We start from the raw sequence: 7,843 nt of genomic DNA on the forward strand, positions 1-7,843 counted from the left end.
ATCCACAGTTGTATCTTGCTGGTGGAAGAGTTTTTGAAAACCTAGATTTTACAACTTACTTTTTAATTAAAGAAAAGGGTAAAAATCACTTCTTATCTAATTGCCTTTGCAAAAAAAAGAAATAATGTGTTGCCCCTCAAACATAATAACAATGATTTACTGCTTAACAACTGGGTGGACTTAGATTTTGTAATCTTCTACCACTATTCCTGTTCCTATAAAAACTTTCCTACTAACTCTTTAGCTAATATGCGAAAAAGAAAGCAAAACATAGTGAACTAAAACTTTATTAACTATTCAGTCATATAACTACATTTTACATTTTCAAGAAGATGTAAGTTTTACTTGTAACATTTGTAGTTTTTTTTGTTTTCAAATCAGTTTTCTTAAAAGTACTGTAAATTGTTTTCTTAACAATAGAAAAAAAGGGTAGGAAATAGTTTAATACCATTTACACATGTAATAAAATTTAGCATCTCACCATTTTAAAGCCCAATATATTCATTAATTCATATTTTTAAATATAAAACTGGCTGATACAAAACCTTTATTAGGTTTAGCGGTTTCATATTCTTCTAGCCATGCTCAAGAATGCAAGATAAACTTTTTATCAGTCAGCAAACAAAATTGCTACACATACTATAAAAACTGGAGCAATATAAGCAGTTTACTAGGGAGCTAAATTTGAATTAAATAAATTTACCCACAGATTGTTTCAGCATAGATTGCATGCTAATTACCAATCAATTGCTGGACTCAAGATAAAGAAAAGGATTTGAAACCTTCTGTTTCATGGTATAAAAAGAGACAAAAATTCTCCTTGTTGCCTAAAAGCTTTTGCTATTGCCTTTCACTATGTAAATTAGCGTCATTTTAATCAAAAACATTTAAGTTTATCTACACAAAACCAGAACACTACAGCTTTAAAAATTTTTCCCCTATTTCTTCATTAATTTCCCAGCAGCTTTGTTTGAATTATTAAAAATAAAAGTTATTAGAAGTTATTAAATTCTCAAATGAATCCACATACATGTAATTGTCATAACAATGTTATTCAAATAATAAGTATAGAATCTTAAACTTCCCCATATTTGTTACATTCAAACATTCTCAAAACATTTTGCTATCACAAAACAATGTACATAATGTCAACAAGAGTGCAAAATAGCTGCTTGTAAATCGCAACTACCTGATAGACTGAATTAAACCTGGTTACAGTTGCTCTAACTGATAATATTAAGAAATGAGGACTGTAAAACATTCCAGAAAAAAATTTAACAGGACCAACAATGGAATCTCCAATACAAAGAAAACTACACAATGAAAGGTCATCTTTAAAGCCTTCAGCCAAAAAACAAAAGACACTATAAAATAGAGAAACTCACCGCTATTGCTTCAAAAACTACAGATTCACCTGATCCTCACATCTATTCCTGGCCACTTTTCTTCTGAAATAGACTGAAATGTTATTAACGTGTTTGCCAAGATTGGGTTTAAGAATAAAGAACAACTACAAGAAATGAACAAGACACTGAGACCACCTGCATCTGGACAAACAAGGAAGGACAATTGAACAATAAGGTACAAACCTTGGACCAGGTTCTATACAAGTATTACAACTTGCTCTTGTACTTAGTACATTTAAGTTGTTTTGTAATTAAGCTATGAATGTTATAATTGATTCATGCTGTGCTATAGAGTTACTTTCACATCTCGAAGCCTCCTTCCTTCGAGATTTCACTAACCCTTCTTTACCTTGAAAAATACACACCACATAATTCCTTGTTAATCACACAAAAGACCCACACTACAATGGACGTGATTGTTTATAGCCGAGCAGCTACGATTATACTGCTGCTTACACTGGTATTTGATGAAGAGCTCTGCAAGTGGTCAGAGGTGAAAGGCAGAAAGCCAACCCTGTGCAAAGCTATTCTAGGAATAGCATTGTCATGTCATTTTTTGGGATGCTTGCTAGGATAGACACAATGCCAGACTGACACTGCTGTGGCGTTTTTGGACCACGTAGCCATAGTACAGTCATACTTCAGCAATAGGAAATAATGAGGTTGTCCCCTACAAGCCTTTATTTTCATTCATGCAAACTGATAATTAATTTTAACACTTAATTCTCAAGTACTCTGTCTGCCTAATCATTCACTTTTCAAATCACGTAATGGCCTGGTTTGGAAGGGACTTTAAAGATCATCCAGTTCCAATCCTCCTACCATGAACAGGGACACCTTTCACTACACCAGGTTGCTCAGAGCTCCATGCAACCTGACTGTGAAACTTCCAGGGATGGGAAGGCCCTGTGCCAGGGCCTCACCACCCTCACACCAGTAAAGAATTTCTCCCTAATATCTACTCTAAACCTACCTTCATTCAGTTTGAAGCCATTCTGCCTAGTCTTGTCACTACATTCTCATGTAAAAAGTCCCTCTCCATCTTTTCTTTGGTGTGGGCTCCCTTCAGGTACTGGAAGGCCACAATTAGGTCACTCCAAAGCCTTCTCCAGGAGTGAGCAATCCTAATTTTCTCAGCCTTTCCTTGTAGAAGAGGTGCTCCATTCCCCTAATCCCTTTGGTGGCCTCCTCTGGATTCGCTCCAACAGGTCCATGTCCTTGCTATGCTTGTACCTCAGAGCTGGATGCAGCACTGCAAGTGCAGTGGAGTGGAGGGGCAGAATCTCCTCCTTTGACCTGCTGCCCACACTGCTTTTGATGCAGCCCAGGATATACTTGGCTTTCTGGACTGCATCTGAATGATGGAGAGACATTCATGGCACTGCAGTAAAAATTGAACACAAACTATGTAATCATGAGAGTAATCCATCATCCATGATAGAAGGAATAAGCATAGTGTTAATTTACTACTGTAACCTTATGTGAGTGTGGTTGCTGACCAGGGAAAACCTTAGTTGCTTACAGAAGTTTAGATTTAGATCTCTACATAGTGGTATTTGTAGGCTGATTTGGAGTAATGGTTATAGTTGGAACCACTTTTCTAAGAAGCAAATTGAAAAATGTTTAACATAAGTTTAGAAGCAATAGCAGGGGCATAAATCTGCAGTTGGAGTTTGAAGCTTGTTTGAAGAAAGGCCAACAAATTTAAGTCTTGATTCTCTTCCTTTACTTTTTTTTCCTCCTGAACATTCTAAATGAAGATGGATATTTCTGATCGTTGGCTAGTAGCACCTAGACAATTGATTTTAGAATTGTTGGATTAGTGGACCCCAATTAATGAAGCTACTTGAGAAGTAAACAGATGTTCACATTTCAAAAAAGGAGAAAGTGACATTGTCCATATTCCAAGTCAATCATCAGGTTACATGGTATAGGGTTTCTGTGGAAACTCAAGTGCAAAACCACAAGAACAATAATGCAAATTAAGTATCACAGAGAGTAACAAGAGAGAAATTATTGTAATGGACATCATGCAGTCTGCAAAAGAGAAAATCTGGTAGACACCACTTTTTCTGGAATTGATCTTGTAGTCTGTGAAAGCCTGAACAATATTTCATTTGCATTATCTAAAAAAATTTAGTCAGAACTACAAATATGAAATTAAACTTTAATATTTTAGTTACTGACTTGACAACACAGTTTCTGAAAGTGGCTACTAATTAAAGTACAGAGGGTAAAATAAATGCTGTGATTTTGCTCTGCACCTAGCAGTGCATATCTGCTTGATTAATGCTGTAAGAGAGAAAGTCATCTTCATGGAACTTCCACAGAAAATCCATGGAAATTTGTGGGAAGAAGCTGGAAAAATTTTCCCTTCAGGCAGGAACAAACAAATTACTTTAAAGATTCAATGGAGGTCTCAAAGCTGTATTGAAAAAAAACCAAACAGAAAAACCCCAAATAAAACCAATGGAAAAAGGACGACCACACAGACATCCAAAGGCATTTCTTCCAGGAGTGTTTGTATTGAACTGATTAATAAATCAGTTTGGAGGAAGCTCTGTGAGAAAGTATGTGTTGAACTGGGATCAGTTCTGTAAACTGTGATCAGTTTACACCATGCTGTATTCTTGGTATACTACAAGGAAGTGGGAATTCTAATATTTTCAGCTTAAGGCAAGTTCATGAAACATAACTGGTGGACAACTGGGCATAGTGTGATAATGACAAATTCAGGAAACAAAATAGTAGAGTAGAAACAAGTAAGGTGATTTTTAGCAGAAAAGCTATGAGACAATCAAACTAAAAATAATGAGAAAAGGCTGTTACCAATTACATGCCGTGCATGTGAAAGTTCTTAATTCTTTGAATCACTGAACTAGAGAATCATCTGGGTTGAAGGGACTTAAAGATCAACTCATTCCAACCCTGCTGCCATGGGTTGAGGGCTCCTTCCACCAAACCAGGTTGCCCAGAGCCCCATCCAGCCTGTCCTTGAACACCTCCAAGGATGAGGCATCCACAGCTTCTTTTGATAACCTATTCCTGTGTCTCACCACACTCACAGTAAAGAATTTCTTCCTAATACCTGATGTAAACCTTCTCTCTGACAGTTTAAGGTCATTCTACCTTTTCCTATTACATGTGCTTGTCGAAAGTCACTCTCTGGCTTTCGTGTAGGCTCCCCTCAGGTACTAGAAGACTGCTATAACATCTCCCCAGATCCTTCCCTTTTACAAACTGAACAATCCCAACCTTCTCTGCCTGTCTTTGTAATCAAAACACAATACAATTCAGGATCTAATAAAATCATCAACAAGTACAGATATAGGAAACGCCAGTCAATACCTAGGTGCAGCCCAGGTCACCATGACACCAGCATCATGGGACCCTGGAGAATGTAATGACAATGTATAATTTCTTTCTCAGTAAGTCAACGCTCAGACCAGTTTTTAAAAATGTTTCAAATTAGTTTTAACTCAATTCCTGTTATGCCAAATATCATACTCTGAAACATAAGTATTACAAGGTTCTATGTAAAGTATGTAAACATTAGGAGGCAAAATTCCTAATATTTTACAGTAAGGAACTGAATAATGCTTTGTAATGGTATGGCATCTTCAGTTCAGATTTCTCTATTTTTGACAGTTGAAAATCATATCAATGCTGTGAAGAGCCTAGATGGGGCTTCCAAACACCTAGATCTTCTCCAGCCCATCCTCTCTCCTGCTCTGGTCTCTCTCAGTATCGGCTCTGGGAGCATTCTAGAGCCTGGTCTTTGAAGAACTCAAAGAGAACTGGTGCTTTTCTCATCACACCGTGTAACAAGTGCATCACGCGAAGAAAAGAAGAGCAAAATACTATTAGGGTCAATTTTTGGACTCAGATATTTACTTTTTTCATATGTTGGTACAATTTTCTATAAATTTTGTGTATTCATGCAATATTTCATATGTTCTGCTAAACAATCAATTTATAATGCACTCCTGTGAATAACAGAAAAATATTGCCAAATTTTAGAAGGAAGAAAATAATAAATATATTAACTTTGTTTGGCAGCAGCACGGAAAAGATGAGATGCCAAGAACAGTGTAACAGTGTAAATGTATTTGAAAGTCTTCTCTCCTGGGTATGATATCTCCTTTTTAAAATGCAGACTAGTCAATATATATGTTCAGAAAAGAAAAAAAAATGCTACTACTCCCTCAAATCTAGAACATGAAGGCAATAACTTGCTGGCAAGCTTCTGTAGCATTCTCATTGTCATTTTCTCAAATAGAAAAGACAGTTGCTACAGCACAACCTGTTCTGATAAGAAAAAAGAGTAAGGGACTCCTAGACATTGCTTTAAGGTCTTCATAGCACAAGAAACTGAGACCTTTTCAGGCCTTGTGCTTTAATAAAGTATATGAAGCTAAATTGCCCACCTTTAACAAGTTATGCTGAAGATTTACAGGTGCAAACCCCACTTTTTTTCCAGAGAATCATAGAACAGTTTGGGTTGAAAGGGACCTTTAAAGAAGATCTAGCCCAACTCCCCTGTAATGAGCGGGGACATCAAGTAGATCAGGCTTCTCAGAGCCCTGTCTTTTGTTGAGTCATTTTTCACAGCAAATGAGAGAGTATTCAGAATTTGATCCTTCTTCTGTACCAAAAGGCTAGGCAGCAGCTCCAGGTGGGTTTCATCTGGCTGTTGCAGTGGTTAGGTCCTTTCAAAAATTCATTCATGCTTTTTCTGTGGTCAAACACTGGGCAGTTTTGGTAACATGAATCACTGCTGTTTTCTCAGCATTGTATTCAGAGATTGTCTATATACATAAACCCACATATGTGTGTTTACATAGACAGGGACACGCACATACATATCGTATACGCACAGATCTCTTTTAGGGCATTACAAGGCTCTTCTCTGTTTACCTACATTATTATCAGTGGCTGTTGTACAGAGATTTCATATATGTACTCAAGGTGAAGGAAGACTGAGAGAGTGGTGTCTTATGAGAGCAGAAGCATCTAATGAAGTTTCTGTTGGGACATAAGGATGGCATGAATTTAGACTCAAAGCCTTAGTCAATTATCCTGCAGCACTGACTAAGAGGAAAAATCAGGTCTTGAAAATAGAGATAATCTGATGTATAGGGCAGACTGATTTTGAGAGCTATGGAGGGTCTGAGCTTACTTGAAGAAGCAAGACCTTCTTTTTTCAGCAAAAGGAAAAGTCTCTCAAACTGGCTGTTCTCCTGTCCCTCTTCCTTTTAGTGTGAAGGGATGGGGACAAGAAGAGGTGGACATTATTCTACAACTGTAAGAGAGACCAGAGAGGCTGTGAGAGAAGGCTGAAATACCACTCTACCCACCATCTCTGTTTCCCCATCAGGAAGCCTACCAAAGTAGGAGGGAGGAAGGACCCATAAAGCTGTTTTCCCACCACTGCCACAGATACAGTTAGAGGGAACAGGACCTCACAGGCAGGCCTGGGATGTGGGAGAGCAGAAAACCTGGGGTGGTCATCAAGAAAGCAACAGGCTGAAGAAGGAATGAAGGATACAAAGACAAAGCAGTGAGAAGTCCCATTGCCTGGGAAGGCAGTCACAACATAACAAGTTGACCTCCCTGCTGGGCAAATAGTTGCCGGCTGATGGCATGGAGGTGTCAGGATTTAACACCAGCCATCAACCAAGCCCCACATAGCCAATTGCTCACACCTTCCTGGTGGGATCGGAGAGAGAATTGAAAGCATAAAAAAGAGAACACTTGTGGGTTGAAGTAAAAACAGCTGGTAAAACCAAAAGCTGCACACACAAGCAAAGCAAAACATGGAATTCATTCTTATGGGCAGGGAGGTGTTTAGCCAAGCCCGGTAAAGCAGAGATCCATCATGTGTGACAATGACTTGGGAAGACAAACACCATCACTCTGAATGTCCCTGACTCTGATTCCTTCTTCTAATCCCCCCTACTTTAGGTACAGAGCATGGTGCCATATGATATGGAATATTCCTTAGGTCAGTTGGGATCAGCTGTCCTGTCTGTGTCCCCTCCCAACACCTTGTGCACCCCCAGCCTGCTCACTGGTGGAGTGGGTGGTGTGAAAGGCAGAAAAGGCCTTGGTTCTGTGTGTAAGCCCTGCTCAGCAGTAATGGAAACATCCATGTGTTTTCAGCACAAATCCAAAATATAGTCCCATACAAGTTAATATGTGAGAAAATTAACCTCTGTCCCAGTCAGAACCAGCACATAACAGCAAATAATTAGCTTTGAATTTTGAGTTTGGAAAAAAAATTGAGGTTCCTCAGTAGCAGGTTAGCTGTAATTTTGTGCCACTACTTCTGAGCTCTGCCTTCCAGCAGGAGCTCCAGACTGATGACCATCACTTTGGTCTTGCAACTGCACTATTTAACAACAAGTTATCACAAGTAATGCATGCACATTCTGACT

This window comes from Pseudopipra pipra, chromosome Z (assembly GCF_036250125.1).
Source record: "Pseudopipra pipra isolate bDixPip1 chromosome Z, bDixPip1.hap1, whole genome shotgun sequence".
Classification (NCBI taxonomy): Eukaryota; Metazoa; Chordata; class Aves; order Passeriformes; family Pipridae; genus Pseudopipra; species Pseudopipra pipra.